The sequence below is a fragment of the Nothobranchius furzeri genome, chromosome 2, assembly GCF_043380555.1.
Source record: "Nothobranchius furzeri strain GRZ-AD chromosome 2, NfurGRZ-RIMD1, whole genome shotgun sequence".
Classification (NCBI taxonomy): Eukaryota; Metazoa; Chordata; class Actinopteri; order Cyprinodontiformes; family Nothobranchiidae; genus Nothobranchius; species Nothobranchius furzeri.
In genome coordinates this window covers 79,749,971-79,772,017 of record NC_091742.1, presented here as the reverse complement: position 1 = coordinate 79,772,017, position 22,047 = coordinate 79,749,971, and the positions used below count along the sequence as shown (strand labels likewise).

Sequence of the window (22,047 nt, the reverse complement as noted above, 5' to 3'; positions counted from 1 at the left end):
GATTGGACGAGGTTTTTCTAGGATGATAAGTTTCACTTGTGATTAAAATTATTCTTTATTTTGAGAAAAAAAAATATTTTTTAGATGCCATCAGTATGTGAGGTATCTCAATGTTTTCATGACAAAACTCTAACATGAGACTGTGCTCTAACCTGTCACATAACAAGCTAAATGAAAGTCTAACATTTCAGATGGACCGTATGATAGCTACTAATGATGGCCCTGCCCTACTTTACCTCTACATTACAGTTCCTTTATCCATGTCCATCCTAGAGCTCCTCTCTGACCTTCATGCTTATTTAGAGCAGCTGGTTTTTAAAGTTAGCAGAGTTCATCCTTGGTAGTGGGTTCACTCACTCATTTAACCCTTCACCACTGAAACCAGTTTGTTCATTCCAATCCTCCTAAATAATCCTCCAATCATCCAACTGGAATCCTTGAGGGTCCCGTAACATCCATCCTGTCAGAACAGGCCTTGGGAGCCCAGGTGTTACTAGAACTAATGGTGTCTCCTCACCAGCGTGAGCCAGTCTGTGAAGGTTGGACTCCAAACATGAACTTTAAATTCATGCATTCATCTCCTCTTGTAGCACTTTAACATGTTTTAAAAGGCATGTATCATGATTTGTTACACCTCCCAGACCAAAGATAAGATAAAACATTATCATAGACACTATTAAGACGTCATTATTTATGAAAAAAAAGTTATTTTCATGAGCCATTACTTCAGCCAAGATATAAGATGCATGGATTTGATGAAACCATGCTGTCTCATGCAGTTCTATATGTGTAACACACACACACACACATGCACGCTCGCACATGCACACACAAGCGCGCACACACACACACACACTGCAGCATGTTCGAATCATTTGAATGACTAATTTAACTACACTGGACTGCTTTAGTAATAATTTAATCTATTATTCTGGACTAAAATAAATAAACAAGCTAAATCATCACATATTTGTGGCATCAAGAAGCATCTTCTGAGTTCAAACACAGGGATGGAGCACAATGTTTACACCTGAACAATATCAGGATGTTTTAACTCACAGAGGCCTGCAGGTCTTCTGTTTTATGAGCAAAGCACTGATAATCCGCTTGTTATGAGCACTAAACGTTATTTTGCCGCTGCCGTGCGGAGCGGTAGAGAAACACATTTCAAACACGGAACCGAGTCTGGCTACCGAACCGAGCAGAATTCTGATGATGTCACACCGTTGCGCGAAGGTGCGGGTTCCAAGCCACAGGAGAGGAGGGAGAGAGGAGGTAAACAGCGAGTTGATCGACTGACCTGATGTCTTTGAGCAAAAGTGCACACAAACACACCCCCAACGGTTTAGACGTGGCGCTCATGCAGGTGTCTCTTTCCGTTCCGACGCTGCTTCACGTAATATTTGTAATTTATTAAGCCTATAATTTATTTTTACTCAGTAATGGATATGATTTAAAATTTAGCGAATTACAATTCTTTTTAAAAAACTTACTCAAGTAAAAGTAAAAGTACAGCTTTTAAAAACGACTTAAAAAGTATAAATATACAAAAAAGCTACTCAGTTGCAGTAACGTGAGTAAATGTAATTCGTTACTTTCCACCTCTGGTAAATGGTCATGAAAATAAAGAAAACATATTGAATGAGAATATATATATATATATATATATATATATATATATATATATATATATATATGTATATATATATATATATATATATATATATATATGCTACTATATACTATATATATATATATAGTAGCATCACAAAATGTCCTGTTTTTGACCTAAAAGGTCATGCTCTGCTGCGTCTGCTCGAGCGGAGACATGATGTCTCCGTCGGGAGGCCTAATCGACATGAGATATTGGCCCAAGGCCTTTCATGCCCTCTGCTCATCTAAACTGCTTCACCTCCTTACAGTTCAAGATAAGACAGAGAACTCTTTTGATAAATACATAATCAAACAATGTTTGTTATTGCAAATTATAATGTGAATCAGATGTTCAATCATTTTGTGAAATGACAATGTATTACTTGATATTATAATCCTGTGATCAGTAGTACTTAATTATAATTTTGGACAGCTGCACTAGACACATTGACACAGAGTTATGGTAAGTCACATTACACATTTCCTTTTGTCTGATCCAATCAGAACCTACGTTTCTTATGTAAGGCGTGGTTTTCTGTGGTGTCTGTATAAGCCCTCTTTTGCATGTCAAATTCTGATTCGCCAGTAAACCAAAATATGACAATTATAAAAACTATTCCCACGTCACCTTTACTTCAGTTCAAAGTGTTCTAGAGAAGTTTCGGACAGGCTATCCGGAACATTTACAACCATAAGAACCTTGACAAGCTGGATAAAATCTGTTGCACGTTACACCTGACCGCAATGGTTCCTTCAGAATAAAAGCTGAACCTCACGACGCCTTCAAGGTCTTGCTGACGCCAATAATAACCTGTCGTGACCTGGAAGCATTCCAAGACTAGTGTGGTCGGCACTGCTGCTGTCTCTACCGGCTTCGGTACCAAGGAAGTTCCACAGACCTCGACATTCTGGATCTGAACGGAGGCTTCCCCTGTGGGCACGTAGACCGACAGATGGCGTTTAACGTGTTTTATAAATCACCAACCGTAGTTTAGAGCAAAACATTCGCTCCCACTCAGAACTAATTGCTTCTCCGGATACGAGAGTTCTGAAAACAACATTCCACACATACACCATTCATCTCATGTCTCATTCAACTCAATTCAATTCAATTCAAAAATACTTTATTAATCCCGGAGGGAAATTGATTAACTCCACCTAGATTAATTGATTAATTCCACCTAGTTTCATCAGTACACAGAGTGTTTACAGTTAGACTTGTTTAAATTGTGTAGAAATAAATTTCTTAACTATTATAAACCTGACTCTCTCTCTTTTCTCTGAGTTAATAGAAAGTGTCCAGTAATCACTGCAATAAAAAGTTCTGAACTTCTGGTTAAAATATTCAAAGATCTATCAGATTGATATTTCATATTCCTATGGAATCTCACATTTTATGGTTCATAAGTAAGATGTAAACTACCCATCGTTACTAATATATATATATATATATATATATATATATATACACATATATATATATATATATATACATGTACCTGTGTGTGTGTGTATCTATATACACATATATATATATATATATATATATATATATATATATATATATATATATATATATATATGTATATATATATATATATATATATATATGTATGTATGTATATATACACATATATATATATATATATATATATATATATATATATACACATATATATATATATATATATATATATATATATATATATATATATATATATATATATATATATATATATATATATATATATATATATATATATAAGCGCTGTTTATTCTTAGCTGTCCGCAGTGCTATGTAGGAGAACCACCGAAGTCATGTTGCTGCTTCATGTCTGCTCCATGCAGTGTGCAGGAATATGGCAAACCACTGTCGCATTTAATTCGCAACCATGTCGATTTCCAAAAATTATTTAAAACATCTTAGGTGTGTTCCTGCTGTGTCTTTGTAAGTCCATGCTTTCGTTCTTTTTTAAACACAGAAACAGTTTTGTTTACCTGTTTGTAGCTACAGAGGGCAGTAGAGGGCGACAACGTCCTCTGCTGCCCGCAGATAAACGGAGAAGGAAGTGACGCGCCACCATCAGCGTCAGCCTGAAGAAGCCGGCAGCTGTCGGCGAAACTGTAGCTACAAACAGGTAAACAAAACTGTTTCTGTTTTTAAAAAAGAACGAAAGCATGGACTTATTTAAAACATATTATTGCTAACCTGTACATAATAGATATGCCACCATTCCAATTTAGTAGTAGAAATTAAATGTTTAAGCAATTCCAGTACCACTGAATATCTTAGCCCTTTAAGACCGGCAGGAGCGCCGGTGCTCCCATTTGCATATCTGTGTTCAAATGCTTGTAGAATTGAAATTATATAATTTATTTATTTTTTGCATATCAAACTGGAGGATTTACACTAATATCTCACACGCTAAACATGTCCCAGAGCGTTGAGCTTTTTTGCAATAATACATTTAGACAAACACATCGTACACACATCACACACCTACTACAAACTCCCAACACACTCACACACCATTATAAACGTTTAGATATATCATGGACCTACCAAATGGTGCATCCTCCCTCCTCGAAGCAGTTGATGCCTTTACAGCGCTGGGTGATTAAGTTTCAGTTTCCTTTTCCTCACATATGTATTAATGCAATAATCTTTATTATTGTTATTATTATTAGTGAGAGATTAGGAAAACTTTAAACTCCTGAAAAATTAGCTACAAATAGTTTATTTAAATGAGTGTATCTCAGAAACTAATTTATAAAAGCACTTCAAATAAATTTGTTGTTGTTTGAAAGGATTGTGTGCAACTTTTTGCCTTTGACAATTTTGAGGGATAAAGGTTTGTCATTTCTGTATAATGAAAAATATGTGTAAAAACAAAAAACGATTTTCAATTTGTGTATGGATAATAGCATTTTTAGTAAAATATTTAGTTGCTATGAACATTTTACATTTATATTATTAAAATTTAGAATATAAGGTTGTATTGATGTATACCAAGTTGAAATACTCTAAAAAAATGCCACCACAGCATGTAAAAATATAAATATAAGTTCTGGTGAACTCTGACAGGTCTTAAGGATTAATGAAATCCATTAAATTCTATTATCATAGTTTAACTGTGGATATATTTATATATGTTCTTTTGATTAAGATTAGTAATATTAAATGATCAATGATAAATGACCCACACTTGTACAGCACCTCTCAGTGTAAAGACTCCAAAGCACTTTACACTACAGTGTATCATTCATTCATTCACACATACATTCACACACTGATGGTGATGAGCTACGATGTAGCCATGTAGCTGCCCTGGGGCGCACTGACAGAGGCGAGGAGCCCGAGCACAGGCGCCACCGGTCCCTCCGACCACCACCAGCAGGCAAAGTGGGTTAAGTGTCTTACCCAAGAACACAACAGCAGAATTCTCTGTCCGGAGCGGGGATCGAACCTGCAACCTTCCAATTACTGGACAACCCGCTCAACCTGTTGAGAGCTACTGCTCCTTAGTACCACTGGTGGGCAGTCAGGGCCAGCAAAGCCTTCTCTGCTGGCCTAAACTTACTCAAAAAAGTAAATGTATTTTTTCCTTTGGTAAATATTTTTAAATCAAAAATTTTCACTGGCCTATTTTCTTTATATCCTATTATACCCACTTGGTTGCACTGCTTCCAGTGTTAAAATACCAAGGTTGGGTGTTATCCAATCAGATTTCAGCTAGCTTGCGTTTTCAGGTAGATTAAGTCTGCCCTAGGTCTTCAGAATCAACCGAACAGTCCGCTCGGAGTGTAAGTGAACAGAGACAGTCCAGTTGCAATAGCCAATCAGCTCACGAGTCAGAGTGGCCCACGCAAAAGCTGACATGAACGCATCCTGTGATTGGATAAGCAGTAGTTTGAACTTGTCTAGCGCCATTAAGCAAAATGTCAAAACTAAACACAGAGATTTGTATCTATAGACAGCTATCGTGTATTTTTTGAACACATGATGGCTGAAAGAGGAGAAAGGACAGACTTAGTTGCAGATTTACTTGCCACGCCATTTTCAGGATGAACCTTTCAAGAAAAAAAATGGATCTTGTGAGAACTGATCGTCCCGACTCCAATGTTAGCTGGCTTGTCACAGCATGGGAAAGGATTTGTTTACGAACCTCTGCCATACTAGTTCTTGCCAGTCCGCCATGTTTTACCGTGTCCGACCATCCGCGTGGTTAGAAAATTTCCTATGTACGTGATGCGGAAAGTTTGGGCCGTGCGGAGGGGCGTGGTCGTTAAAATGATGCAATTTTGCTGCGCGGAGCCGTGCGAACCTCACGGACGCGTCAAGCATAAACCAAGGTTTAGGGATTAAAGAATGCATGTGCAAAAAAGAATAATTTATATATGTAGCGTTGTTAATCTACATAACTAGAATTTAACGCTGTTGCTATTCAGGTTTGTTAAATTCTGAGAAAGATCAATTGAATTGGCAATAAAACTTATATCATATACATATATATATATATCCACGGATATTTATATAATCGATTGAAGTTCATACACCAACTGGCTTGGTCTACACTTAATCAAAAGATTAATATTTAATTTAAGAGATTTAAATTAATAGCAAAAGTTTATTTATTAATTCCGAAAATCTAAAAAGATCTTTGCTGTTCAATGACCAAATGCACCACTCTGTGTCTTATTTCAAAGAAGAGTCAGGTTTATAAAGTTAAGAATTTATTACTAACAATTTAAAGATGACAATTTAAAAGACAATTCATAAATGACAATTTATAAAAGCTTTGGTATTAAAACTTGGTATTAAAGCAGTCAGTGTCTGGATGAAACTAAACATGAAGTGTGTGTGTTTGAATGTGTGAATGTAGGTCTCAGAATGTTTTCTCTTAGAGAGAGAAAAACACGTTCTGGGTGAAAGAATTTGGTTTGCAGTTAAGCTAAATTATTTCTTAAAAGAGGCATTCTGTGTTCTACCTCAAGGTTCAGACGACCCTCTGTACAGATCCGGAGGTCAAGGGAGGATGTTGATCAGCCTCTGGGTACTCGGTCCGGTAGGGGACACCAGTGGTACCGACTCTCTGGTCCTACAGTTGCCGCAGGCACACAGGTGTGGAATTGGTTTGTGTCTGAGCAGATTCTTAAGGAATCTTGTAGCGTCAGCTTGTGCTGCAGATGACATTTCTGTTGAAACAATTCTATCGGTGTGACCGAAAAGCTTTAGTAGAGGTTTCGAACGGCCGACTCAATCCTCTGGACTCTCGTTGCCACGGAGAGAATTTGGTGATCAAGAACACAACTTGAACTGAGGAGTTAGGTTTTAATAGACAGCCGGTAATCTTATTCTAACGAATTACATTTTGACATGTAGATTTAACATACCTCAGAACACGCCCTCTCAGAGACAGAAAGTTCTGGGCTGTCATGTGACAAAGACATGTGAGTGCAGTTAACCTTAACCTGATTTAATGTGTCCTGCATGATTGTGTATGAGTGCAGATGATCTTCTTGTCACTGTTAAACATTACTTATTATCATAAATAATAATTATTATTAACCAAAGAATAATAATTCATTTCAGTAATTAAATACATTTATAATGAACCTTGATGATTACTTATGAACATTGTAATAAACAGTGAAGAGTTTATTAAAAATTATTCTTTTAAATCTTGAAGTGTCCTTCGTCTTGCGGATGGAACAGCAGTCAGATAAAGGCAGTCAGATTAAAGGGGTGGAAGACCAACATTAACCCCCAAATTCCACTACCTCCGCTCCGCTCCGCTCCGGTCCGCCCCCGCCTTCCGCAGCCGCTCGCTTCCGAACTCAATTTTTACTGGTACCCGCTCTACAACGGCTCCGCTCCGGTGCGGAGACCTGAGGTGGGCAAACAAGCATGCGCGGGATTTTCGAGATCTTGCGATACAGTCCGAGCAATAAACGCGGAAGTTAGATCCAAACACCCGTTGTGCGGGAGAAGCATCGGAAACGAGCTGTTTAATCTGCCCATCATTGTGTTGAGAGATCAGCAGTGTTTGGATCAACAAAGTGTGACTACTTTGATAGTGGCAACTGTATTTATGGCTTATTTTTGTGCATTTAAACTTCAGCCGCCATTGATAGTTGTTAAAAGTTGTTAAACCTGTGCATATGAAACAAAAAACGCCTTTTGTTTAGCGATTTATTGTGAAAAACGGAAGATGTGCTTGCTCCTTTTCCTGTTGGGCCGTTGTGATTTCTGTCCATTTACTGCGGAGGTGCTCCGGCGTCCGGCAAAAATAGGATCGATTCTATTTTTGCCGGACGCCGGAACAGAGGGCGCCGCACGGCGCCGCACTGCCGGAGCACGGCCGCAGTAGTGGAATTGCTCTGATTGACTAGAACGGGACCGATTTTGCTCCGGCGTTCGTGTCGGAGCGGAGCGCAGCGGAGCGGAGGTAGTGGAATTTGGGGGTAAGTATCCTGTGATGGATAATCTGTAGATAGAAGTGCAGCCAGGACAGCTTGACCCAGCTGAGGAAGTGTGACCTTTGGGTCACAAATGAGGCCATTCATGTCACTACATATAGGAGTTTTTTTTTTAAATTATAAACAAGGGCAGCAGAAGATAGATATAAAAAATATAAAAATAAATTGGTAACAATAATTAGGAAGCAAAAACAAAAAGATTATTATGGTAATCTGTTGAATCAGAATAAAAATAACACAAAAGCTACTTAGGGAATACTAAACAGTGTGACTAATAGAGAAAAAATAAAATCCAGATTCCAAATCACTTTGTCAAAGACAAAAAAGATATTTATGATGATGAAATCACTGATTAGTTTAATGATTTTTTTGTAAATGTAGGTAGGAGTTTGATGGAGAACAAACCAATAATAGAAGATAAATTGACCTCAATGATTAGTACTGTCAATAGTATTGTCCTTGACAAAGTAGATAAAGAAAAAACACGAAACATTGTAAAAACTGTGGAAACAAATGATCAACCGATTATCAGGACCTGGACATGATAACTGTTAAAACCATCATAGAATCTGTCATTGAACCATTCACTTACATTTGTAATCTATCACTTTCTACTGGAAAATTTCCTGACGCAATGAAAACAGCGAAAGTCATTCATTTGTATAAGAGTGGTGATAAACAATTTCAATAATTACAGGCCGGTGTCACTGCTTCCACAGTTTTCTAAAATATTGGAAAAAGTATTTGTATCAAGGTTGGATAAATTCATCAAAAAATTTATATTTTAAACAATGAACAATAGGGGTTTAGAACTAAACATTCCACAGCAATGGCAATAATGGAATTAACGGATAAAATATCAACAGCAACTGACAATAAAAATTACTTTGTTAGTGTTTTCATTGATTTGATAAAAGCATTTGACGTCATTGATCACTCAAGGTTACTTCGAAAATTAAGTCAGTATGGAATAAGAGGTGTGGCTCATCAATGGGTTAAAACTTATTTAGAAAAAAGGAAACAGTTTGTTCAGATAAAGGACCGTGAATCAAAACTATGTGAAATAAATTGTGGAGTGCCACAAGGGTCGGTCCTCGGACCAAAACTATTCATTTTGTTTATTAACGACTTGGTAAATGTATCTAAGACACTCGGTACCATTCTATTTGCAGATGACACAACACTGTTTTACTCAGGATTAAATATTGAGGAGGTGGCTAAAGTGATACATGATGAACTGATTAAAATTAAAAACTGGTTTGATAAAAATAGATTGACACTGAATCTTAATAAAACAAATTTTATACTGTTTAATGATAAAAAGAACAGTGATGTGTCATTGCAAATAGATGGGATTGAAATTCATAGAGTAACAGAAACTAAATTTCTTGGAGTTCTTATTGATGAAGATGTCATGGAAATTCCATATTAGTTACATAAAAGATAAAATTGCCAAATCCTTAGGAGTATTACATAGAGTCAAGTTTTTACTGACTAATTCTAGTTTGTTGAAATTGTACAATTCACTGATTGTTCCATACCTGACGTATTGTGTAGAAATCTGGGGAGCAACATACAAACACTATACACAACCCGTATGTATTTTACAGAAAAGAGCTCTGAGAATCATCAATTATAGTGGCTGTAGAGATCCATCAAACCCATTGTTTATTAAATATATGAAATTTCATGATAAAACATAAAAGACTGGAAAATTTTACAAACCAAGTATAAAGCCAATTTAGGTACTCTGCCAACAAACATTCAGGGGATATTTGAAAAGAGAGCTAGTAATTACATGCTGAAAGAAACTCATGTGTTTACAAAACCTAGATTTAGAACTAAAATTAAGGAATGGAATATATCTGTAAATGGTGTTAAATTATGGAATAACCTTAAAAGGGAAATTAAAAAAACTGTCATTTATTATATTCAAAAAATGTACCAAATTGAGTGTACTAAATAATTATGAAAATGTAAATTAAATCAATTACCATGATCACTCTGGAATTAAGAACAGGAAAAAGTTTAATATGAATCTGTATGTGTGCCTGACAAATGGAAACTGCATATAAATTGATTATTTCTTCTAGCAAAGGGGGCAGAAATTATAGGACGTTTTTCTTCATTCTGCTCCTTTTCGTTCAAATTTGATTGTTTGTTATGTATTTCTTGTTGTTTATATGTTTTCTTTGTTTTTATTTTGAATGAAATAAACGAAAAAAAAATAATTAAAATAAAACGAAACTTTAAAATGTATTTTACTTAGAAAAACCAGTACTGCCGGTTTTTCCCCGTGTGCGAAGGCTCCCTAAACGTGCATCACGCACAGTGCGCAGGGCACCGAGTGGCCAGAGGGGCACCAAGCAGTCAGGTTTATGAAAAGAAAAACAGATTATATTAATGTTTATTGTCTTTTGTTTTCACTCATCAGCCACAGATACTCGCTACTGTCACTCACAGCAAGCTGGGCTTTCCACCGCGGTGACTCACTCACACGTCCCTCTCCTAAATTAGTTGGTTAGGGTTAGGAAATTAAAACCTTAGGATTCCTAATGTTTTAATTCACCTTGTAACCAGTGTGTTTTTTCTGTTTAGGAGACAAACCCCTCCTCCGTAACCAGGTTATTAGTACAGAAGCCCGGAAAGGTCTAAATTCCTCAAACGTATTTTTTCCTACTGGCTGATAAAAATGTATTGAATAGAACAGAATAGATTTATTAATCCCACAGTGGGGACATTTACTCATTACAGCAGCACGTACACTTAAAGAATAGTAAACAAGATTACAGTAAAACTGATTCCAGCCATGTTTGCTTTCATAACTTCAATAATTTCATGCTGATGACCCACATGAAAATAATCCTCTGTTTAGTTGATGCAAATACATCAAGAAGTTAGCTTAACATGATAGATTACTTTTGATTGGCAAAATACAATAACTGGTCACTGTATTTTCCAGACTATAAGCCGCTACTTTTTTCCCACGCTTTGAACCATGAGGCTTATAATGAGAGGCGGCTTTACTGAAGATTTTCCTTCACCTGCCGGGGGCGCTTTAGCAGAAAGTGAAACAGGTGGAAGTCAAAAGTGGAAATCGAAGAAAGTGCTCATTTTAATTTAGCACATGCAAGCAGCCGGCACAACAAAGAATTTTTTTCAAATCCATACCGCCTCATCATGGAAACTACACGTATGAGTTCATGTGATGCCACATTTAAGTTGAAGGGAATCGATCTGGCAGTTAAGGAGGGAAACACTGCTGCCACACGTAAGCTTGGCATGAATGAATCCATGGTTCGGCGCTGGAGACGGCAGTGGGAAGAACTCATTCAAGCCAGCTTCACCCCGGGATGATGACAGCAACACGGACAGCAACACTGACATCACCACAGAAAAGGTATGTGACGAAGCTCTTCTGAGGCTGTTCAACTCCGACACTGAAGAAGATGACTTCAGTGGTTTCAGTGCGCAGGAGGACGATGAATAAACTAATCAATAACTTTTCTGTTTTGTTTGATACTGATCAGTTCAGTTACGTTCAATTAAACTACGTTTTAAATTCAGTAGATATCCGGTAGATATCTGCTGCTTTTAGCCCGGTGCGGCTTATATAAGTACAGTTCCATGTTTTTTTTTTTTAAACTCAGTAGGTGCGGTTTATATTGAGGTGCGCTCTATAGTCCGGAAATTACGGTATATTATAAATAACCCTGGATGGAATTTAAATAATTTTACATTAATTATGACTAAATTTTCCTGGGAGACATTTGTGACATGTAGCTGTAACTCTTTACTGCTGATAGATAGATGATGAGTCCTTGTAAACCACCCCCTGACGGCGAACAGTCGGCACCCAAAGCACCACATACACCCAAAAACATTCAATCTTATGTCTCAGAATGACCGTCTCTTCTACCGACCGATATACTTTTTTTGGGACCGATACCGATATAAAACTTTTAACAAAGGCCGATAGCCAATATAATGGCCGATAAATCTCCCTCACAAAAATAAATAAATAAATAAAAATAAAAATTGTCTTAAGCTTAAACCCTTCATTCTTTGCCTTTTTTATGCAAACTTATTTCTGTTGGGTAAAAAGCTGATTTTCACCTTCACTTTTTAATAGTATTGTTTTTTCAAACAGAGCTCATTAGCCTTATTCACATTTATGCATGGAAGATGATTTTGTCTGGGAACCATCTGGTGTGTTTAACCGGCCCCTGCCGCAGGGAAAAGTCGACCTTGTATGTCTGCAGTTCTGTTATCACAACAAACTCCCTATTGAAGTCCAGATGGAGTGTTTCTCTGAACCTGGGAAAGTTTGCTATCTGTGAAGGAGTGGGTGTGGTCATCTTTTAATGTGTGTGTGCTATGTCATATGTCATCTGTGAATAAAACCTTTTAATGAGCCCCGGCTCGTCGAGAGACTAAACCGACCTCCCTCAACTGGTGTGTTACTTTTTTCTCTCCGGTTTTGCAAAATCTGATTATTGATTATTTGTGTTTATTGGTAAATGATATTAATAACAATAATATCTCTAACCCCCCTTGTGTGTTCTGGACTTTCTTTGAGGTACGCCTGGATTGAATAAATAAAAATACCTAACAATTTCTCTATTACACACCAAAGAACTGTCTCAGTAACTCACTAGGGTTTCCAAGTAATGCAAATAAGATTTATTTAGCAGATCTCAAAAACAACAGAACACACAAACTCAGTCACAGCATAAATCTAACATTCCAAGTTTTTTCTTGTAAACTGTGGTTTCCACAAATACATTTTAACTTAAAGGAATATTCCGCCACTCAGTAAAATGGTGTCTTATTAAGATTCCCCAGAGTTAGACAAGTCAGAAAAAGCATTTTATAACCAGCCCAATATGATCTGGCAGCAGTTGGTTTTCTTAGTTTAGCATAAAACAATGTAAGTGAATTCACATACATTGTAGTGTTTTTTTATGTAGGTGAATGCAAGCCTTCCCTTCCATTGCTTTATGCTAAAACAACTGGGTGGATAATGTTTTTTTCTGACTTAGCTAACTCTGGGGAATCTAACAACACACACAAGTTTAGGGACAGAAGACTCCTATAAGAATATTAAAATAATAAAAATGCAGCAATAAACAAAACGTAATACTTGTGCTTTGCAACAAAGTAACACGTTAACTTGGTGAACTTATTCACAAAACGTACTCATAAAGCTGGCGCCATCTGCTGGATAGGTAGCACAATATTGGCCATATCGGCCGTCTTTTTGGCCAACAGCCGATAGTGTTAATGACCTTAATATCGGCTGGCCGATATATCGGTCGGGCTCTAGTCTCTTCACCCCTTTACTTCTGTAAAATAACTGGTACTTTGGTCATCAAAACTCTCTTAACAAAACACAAAAGTGAATACTTCATTCTGTTTTCCACATACAACCATGATAGACGAGAATTCATTACACTTATACTAATACTATATGAACACTGCAAAGCCAGACGAGCCGCTTTATTCTGAGCTACCTGTAATCTGGCCAAGTTACCCATCGATGTACTCGACCAGACTACAGAACCATAATCCAGATATGCCAATACTAAAGCCCGGACTACTTGCCTTAGCAGTTGATTAGACATCGACTTCCTACAGTACCTAACTACAGCAATCCCTCTTCCCATTTTCATCAATACCTGGTCGACATGATTATTCCATGACATTTGGCTATCTACTATTACCCCCAATGAATTAACATCCGTGACTTGCTCAATTTTTGTGTCACCTACCATCAGCACTAGCCTTGGGTTTTCTTTTAAGGAATATTTAGATACTAAAATAATACACTTTGTTTATTTCTTATTCAAAACTAATTTATTTCTTGTCACCCATGTGTCTATTACTGCTAATTCTTCATTTAGAATCCTGTTTAAATTCATATCTGTATCTGCAGAGGTATGAATTGTGGAGTCATCTGCATACATTGTAATAGTAGCTTGATGTAAACTAAGAGGTATGTGATGACCCTCGTCCCCTTGGTCCTCCTTGTCATCCTTATCTGCGTCTGCTGTCCCCACCGATGAGTTTTCAGCACCTGGGACAGGTGTCAAGCTGACACAGAAAAGGCGACCGTAAAAGAAAAAGAAAAATACTTAAGGGGAGAATAGAAGCAGTTGAAGGCTGAGTTCCCTAATAGGTTTTAGAGGTATACCCCATTTGGGATATGTCCTGTTTGTTGTTTTATTAGTGTTGTGTCAAGCGGGTTAGTGTTGGTGTTCCACCATCTCGGGAGCACCCCAGGAAGAAGTGGGGAAATCTCCCCTTCTTTGCTGGGTCATATGTTTTTAGAAACATGTGCTTAATCTGCCCACCTGCACGACACATGAAGACTAGGCTGCAGTGAGATAAGTTGTGTTAGGCAGTCAGTGGGGACTCATCCATTTTAAAATAAAAACCCAAGGCTGGTTTTGTTGGACACTTTCTCCCTGAGTTTTGCTTTGCAGGTCTTTTGTCTTAAGAAAGAAAATCATTTCTGATGCCTTTCTTTCTTAGCTTTCTAGGGGAGGCTGTGACAACCCTCGTCCCCTCGGTCCTCCTCGTCATCCTTATCTGAGCCTGCTGTCCCCACCGCCGAGTTTTCAGCACCTGGGACAGTTCCCAGAACAGCTCACTCTCCCTCCATGGCAGTCCAGGACCTTGGAGAGAGGCACGCCAAAAAAGGCAGCAGCTGATCTGAATCAGCCATCAAGCAGCCAACAGGATTTCAAAAGAGGAGCACAGCAGACATTCGGGAGATCCAGAGCTAGTCTGTGATTCTCCTGAGCTCGGTTACGATTTTCTTGCTAAGGTTAATCTGTGGTGTACACTCGCTTAGGGTTTTCTGTAGGAAATAGGCTTAGTTCCTCATTTGCAGGTTAGCTGACAGAGTGTCAGTTTTTCATTTCGGTGTTTTTGTCCCCATTGGACTTTGAGCCGGGGATTTTTCTGTTAGGTGGTTTTTATTTAGTTCGGCTAAATGCCGTTTTTCGTAAGCAGTTAACCACTTACGTTTTCAGTTTCCACCTTTTCATCACCGTTCCCTGTTGTAAGCCTTATTTGGCTGTTAGAAACTGACACCCTTTGTTAATAAACCCTTTTGTTTTTACTCTCACCACCTCGTTATTTGTCCTCTCACACACACCTCCACCTATTTTTCTGTGTTAGTCCCCTCATCCTCCTGGACGTCCAGGAGGGGACGTAACAAGGTAAGTCATTGATAAAAATTGAAAACAACAATGGTCCCAGAGCGCTCCCTTGTGGCACCCCACAGCTCACCACTACTTGCTCCGAATAACTTCCATTTAAATATACTATATTTTTCCTATCTGTTAGAAAGCTGTTCATCCATGTTATGGCAGTCGATTCAAATCCATAGCACTGCAACTTATCCAATAACACATCGGGATCTAGTACATCGAAAGCTGTACTTAAGTCTAACAGCACTGCACCAACTAATTTTTTGTTATCTATTTCTGTCTTCCAATCATCTGCGCAAGAGCAGTAGCCGTGGAGTGCCCTTTCCTGTATGCGTGTTGATATACTGAATTTAGTCCATTTATACAGAAATATTCTTGAATTTGTTCACATATTACTTGCTCCATTATCTTACCAAGAACTGGTAGTAAACTAATGGGTCTGCTATTTTCTCCAGAAACTGGTTCTCTATTGTTATTTGGTATTGGGATTATTTTGGCTATTTTCCATTCACCTGCTCCTAGACTTGTATTAATAATGTGAGCTGCAGGTATTGCAATTAAATCAGCTACCGACTTTAACAACTTCATCTCCAATTCATCAACTCCAGCTGGTTTTTCTTTACCAGCCTGAAGTAATTTTGCTATTTTATCTGCATCTACAGTCACAAAAGAAAATTTACATGTCTTGTTTGCCATAATTTTCTCTCTTATTAATTCACCAGATAATCTTGCATCTCTATCCACAAAACCAAGTCCTTCCCTTATAATTAGAATTTTATTACTAAAATAGTTGCTAAAATAGCTAGCTATTTCTCTCAGCTTGATGAGAACTTTCCCGTCCACTTCTAAAAACGATGCCGTTACCCTTCCTTTTCTTTCCATTAATTCATTAATCGTATTCTACATTTTGTTATTACACCCTTTTACAGAATCAAATTTACTTTGATAAAACACTCTTCTTTTTATTCTATTTAATTTAGTGACCTGATTCCTCCATTTCTTATAAGACTCCCACCTCATTGTGTCTCCTGATTTTATCACTTCTGCCTTTGCCTTCTCTCTTAATGTCATTTTCTCTCAAAGTTCTTCATCCAACCAGGGAGCCTAGAGTTCCTCACAGTTAATTTTCTTATTGGTGCATGTCTCTCAATGACAGGTGTTAATAATTTATAGAAAACTCTTAGAACCTCATTAGGATCAATTTCTTTCAAAATTCTCAACCAATCAATGCAGCTTATATCCATGTAATACTTATTCCATTCCAAGTTCTTTAAGATCCACTTGAAAATGATCTTCTGACCAGATTTTGGCATTTTTGTCTTTCGGCCTATTGCTACTACATTGTGATCACTACAGCCTACCGGTACTGTTATTGCTTTTGAACACTTCGCTGGTGCGTTTGTAAAAATTAAATCAATACAAGTGGCTGATACTGATCCATCAGCCCTGCAACTTTATTCTAGTTGGGCTCCTGATCATCTGCTTCAAATTAAATGTACTAGCCAACAATATACTTCTGATGGCACACGCTGTTTTATTCCAGTCAATATTAAAATCTCCGGTTTTGTTGTGTCAGTGGTAAGTTGAACGGTAAAATAAGCAATGACAAAAGTATGTTTCCCCTCAACATGCTTCCTAAGTTTATTGTGTGCCTCATGGCCTCGTATTGAAAAGTTACCCTGAAAAAATAAAATAAAACTGCCGCAGCATTACGCTCTATGCAGAGCTCACGCTGCTTCCCCTTTTTCTGGTAGACATTCTGGAATATTCTCAGACAAGCGCGGGTGGAGCGCCGGCGCGCAGCACTTCGGCGGCCCATGTGGCCTATAGAATAGGATAACAAGGGCGACGAATGAAGGCGGTCCCCGTTTCGCGGCGCTTCGGCAGCACATGACCACTGTCGCAGCTGAGAACGGGTGAGGGGGGGTTGGCAACAAAGCAATGAAACGCTGTGCAGGGAGTCCCCCCTCCTCTCCCTAGCTGAGAGAGGAGTAGGGGCAGTAATACGAGAAAATAAACATTCCTCTCTACTATAGAATAAATCTATTTCTACAATAGAATAAATCTATTGTATTTTTCAGCCTTATATTTTACATAAGGCTTATATATCGCCACAAACTAGTCATTTAACGTATCTTATTTTTATTTTCCTAATATTGTCGGCTTTGGAAAGGACAAAAACACAAAAGTGTAAAACTCAAAAGTATTTTAATGCCAAAAATCAGGTGACAGAAATAAAAACAGGTAGCTAGGACGCTGAAACCAGCAGGGTATGACTGAAACTGAACCGTATGCACTGAGGAGTGAGAGATGACAGAGGACTACTTATGAGGAGGAGCTGTGAGTGGGAACAGAGTACAGCAGGGGAACATAGGAGGAAATATAAATGAAAATATTTTTAAAGAAGAAAGAATCCTAAAAGGGAAAGAAGAATAACTCGAAAAAAAAACCTGACAACAAACGGAGTAGAAAATTCAGTGGAAGGAAAAAAAAGACTGGAATACTGAATGAGAAAACCTTAACAGCTGGGGAACCAAACAAAAACAGAGCCATTGGTTTTGAGCCACAATGTCTGATATCATTTATTTACATGATAATTTTTAAACTTTTAAGTATAAAATGCCACATTTAATGTATTTTACTTTGTCTTGGTATCAACAGATATATAACTGTACTTTTATGCTGTTTATTTTATTACAGATGGAAAAAGAGGGTCGTAGTAAGGTGTGGGCCTACTTCACTAAAGATCCATCCGGTGATGTCATCTGCAGCATCTGCTCATCTTCAGTAGTTTGTGTGTTCTGTTGTTTTTGAGATTGCAAAATAAATCTTATTTGCATTACTTGGAAACCCTAGTGAGTTATTGAGACAGTTCTTTGGTGTGTCATATGGAAATAAGTTAGCATCAAAAAGGCAGAGAATGAAGGGTTTAATCTTAAGAGCATTTGTATTTATTTCTTTTTTTGTGAGGGAGATTTATCGGCCATATCGGCTATCGGCCTTTGTTAAAAGTTTTATATCTGTATTGGTCCCCAAAAAAGCATATCGGTCGGGCCCTACTATATACTGACTGTCTGAATTAATACGAAGTGTGTTTATGGTCCCTGAATAAGCAAAGAACCCTAGAATCTTCTGATTAAACATTCAAAGATCAATCAGATTGATATTTCATATTTGTATGAAAATCACATCTTATTGGTCATAATTAATGTTTTAATTGCTACAAACATCTAACATAATCTACGATGGAAGAAATCAGGCTCTGATGTTCAGAATGACCCACTTACCGAGAAACATCTGTCTCTCTGGAATGAGCTACTACTCATTTTTCGACCGTCACCATCGCTGCAGGTTTTTAAGAGAAGACTCGTTTTTATCGTCTGGATTTCTGTGATGGGGAAATAATCTGACTGACTACAAGTCATTCTGGAACAGAAGAACAGAACACACTCATAACAACTGAATGATGGAGGACACTCTAACACACATATGTCAGAGTCAAGGCCCGCGGGCCAGATGCGGCCCGCGGAGCATTTTTATGTGGCCCGCGAGATAAATATCAAAAATATATTAAAACTGGTCCGCTGGCCGATTTTACCGCAAAGACTTCAACTCCCATGATGCTTTGCGGCATCAGCGCGGAGGCGACGCGCCCCCTCCTTTGTGTTTTTTCCAGCCCGAGGCAGTCAGGGGTAGTTGGGTGTCTGCAGCTCCGCTGTCTCGGACAAACTACGCTCCTCTCACTCAGCGCCGAGTTCACTCAGCTGTTTTCTGACGTTGAAGCCCAGAAACGGAGATTCTCGCCGCTCAGTAATGTGTTCACGACTGAAAGAGAAAGTTTTCCAACTAACGTCCAGACAGAGCTGATATAACTCCAGCGAGCAGCGACACGCTCAAACCAGCACGACTCTGTGGCTGCTGTCGTGTTTCCTCCCCGACACACAACAATGTGGTCAAGCTGCTCAGACATGTTCATCAGCACAAACCTATGTGAGCACATGTTGTCATCTAATGTTGTCATTATTATGATGAAGATGAACAAAACAACAGGAGTCTCCTCCTCAGCTCAGATCAACCCCATGATGCAGGTATCTGGCTGGAACAGGTGGGCATCACAGTAAACCAGTGGAGCAAACTGAGCTTTAAATATGTTGGTTTTATGCTCTTTTTCTGCTCCAAAACATGAAAGTTAACAGGTGAGATGTTGCATTTTCATTTAAGATGAAATGATATTTTTATTTTGTTGTTGGCCCGTGAGAAAAGATTTAACCTACAGTAAACAGGAAGTGGAAAGGCTGCAGATAGATGAATAGAATAGAAAATCCCTTTATTGTTCCTCAGTGGGGAAAGCTAGACGTCACAGCAGCGATGACACGTATTACAGGAGAAAAAAAGGAGAATAAAAAAATAAGAAAAATGAATAATCAAGAAAACATAAATCCTGAATAGATTTTAAAAATGCTGATTATACCACAAGTAATGAATACCACTGATGCCCTTTTATTTAAAACTGACTTGCTCGTGTGTAATTTGGTTATTCCACATTCAGTGTTAATGCAGAAATATGTTTGTTTCCAAATTTAAAGGTTCAAAATTGCATATATGTTGATAAAGAAAATGTGCAAATTTGCCGTCACTTTTTCAAAAAATATTAAGTTTGGCCCTCGACTCCGTCCCAGAGTCTCATTTCGGCCCCCTGTGAGTTTGAGTTTGACACCCCTGCTCTAACAGGTCTGCAGAGAACATTTATTGTTCAAATGATTCAAAAATTAAATCATCATAACAACCCTAGACAGATGAAGACACAAGACATTCTGTATAAAAGACGATCATGTCTCCAATCAAGTATTGAAGATCCAACAGCGGACTGAACCAGAACCGCTCTGAACTCTCATTTACCATCTAAACAGACATTGTTTATTGTTCTTCCTCAGTAGCTTTTTTCACACTACTGGCTCTGTCAATTCCGTCTTTTTCAGGATTCATTTTTAGTCTAAAAATTTTCCTTTTTTGTATTTTTATTATGGTCTTTGTTCGTCTTTTTTTTTTTTTTTTTTTTAAGTTTTGTCGTTACCATACCATACCATACCATTTTATTTATAAAGCGCATTCAACATGGCATTACAACCAGACAAGGCGCTGTACATTAAAAGATTACAGTTAATTAACACGTTCAGAATGACATTTAAAGCATAGTTTATAAGAAAAAATTAAAACAAGAAAATACTCGAACTAACAGTCGTAAAACACTAAAAACACAAAGGAATGTGAAACAACAGATAAAAACATATGAAAGAACCACAGTAATACAGATGTTAATTATTGTGCATTCTATTGTAGAAAGAATGCAGATGTCGAAAGTGGTCCATGATTATGTATTATATGCAAGGTTGAAGTAGTGAGTTTTCATGCGAGATTTAAAAATGCTAATTGTTGGTGCTTGCCTCACTAGTAGAGGTAATGCATTCCACAGCTTGGGAGCACAGACAGAGAAAGCCCTTTCTCCACGGCTTTTCAGACGTGCGTTTGGAAGAGCTAGGAGGAGCTTATCCTCAGACCTGAGAGCACGAGGCGGATTGTAGTAATGGACGAGTTGACACAGATATGGAGGAGCTTGACTGTTCAGGGATTTATAAGTGAGCAGCATGATTTTGAAATTGATCCTGAGATGAACGGGCAACCAGTGGAGAGATTTTAGAATTGGTGTAATGTGCTGTCTTCTGTCAACTCCAGTCAGGAACCTAGCTGCTGAATTCTGGACTAGCTGAAGTCTAGATTGAGCTGCTTTACTGATGCCGTATAAGCAGGAGTTGGAGTAATCCAGCCGTGAAGTGATGAAAGTGTGGACTACTGATTTGAGAAGACGGACACTCAGGATGTGCTTAAGTTTAGAGATACGCCTGAGGTGGTAAAAACATGATTTAACTGTGTTATTGACCTGAGCATCCATCTTCAGAGCCTGGTCTATTTTAACTCCAAGGTTGGAAATTACAGTGGAGACATTAGGTGAGAGATAGTTGAGGTCAGGTTGATGAGTAGCCGGGATGCTGTGAGGATTAAAAACGATTACTTCTGTTTTGGAGTCATTCAGATGGAGGAAGTTATCAGCAAGCCAAAGCTTAACATTATCGATACAATCAGACAGAACTTGCATTGATTGAGTTGGCTTGAATGAAAAGTAGATCTGACAGTCATCAGCGTAAAGATGGTATGAGACAGCGTGCCTTCTGAAAATGGCTCCTAAGGGCAGTATATAGAGGTTAAATAGTAACGGGCCGAGTATTGAACCTTGTGGGACACCCCAACGGAGTGGTTGTGACTCGGATGAACAGCCATCCAACATGACTCTAGCGGACCTGTTATAAAAGTATGACCTGAACCAATCTAGGGCTGAACCAGAAATGCCAGCCCAAGTCTGAAGTCTGGTGATCAAGATGTTATGATCGATCGTGTCAAATGCTGCTGATAGATCCAAAAGTAGCAGAACCACATGGAAACCTGAATCTAAAGCGAGAAAAATGTCATTAAACACCCGAACATGAGCAGTTTCAGTGCTGTGCTGTTTTCTGAAACCAGACTGAAAAATGTCCATTACCTGATTGTCATTTAGATGTGTCAGCATCTGTTCATACACTATTTTCTCAAGGACCTTAGATAAAAACGGTAATTTGGAAATTGGTCGGAGATTAGAGTAATC

The 22,047-nt window shown here is 38.1% G+C and overlaps 1 protein-coding gene across 3 annotated transcripts in view; it reads right to left on the bottom strand.

Moving 5' to 3' along the window:
- The window catches only part of LOC129165500 (zinc finger protein 883-like), a 149,659-nt gene that overhangs the window by 5,533 nt on the left and 122,079 nt on the right, over positions 1–22,047 (bottom strand). The window lies entirely within an intron of this gene.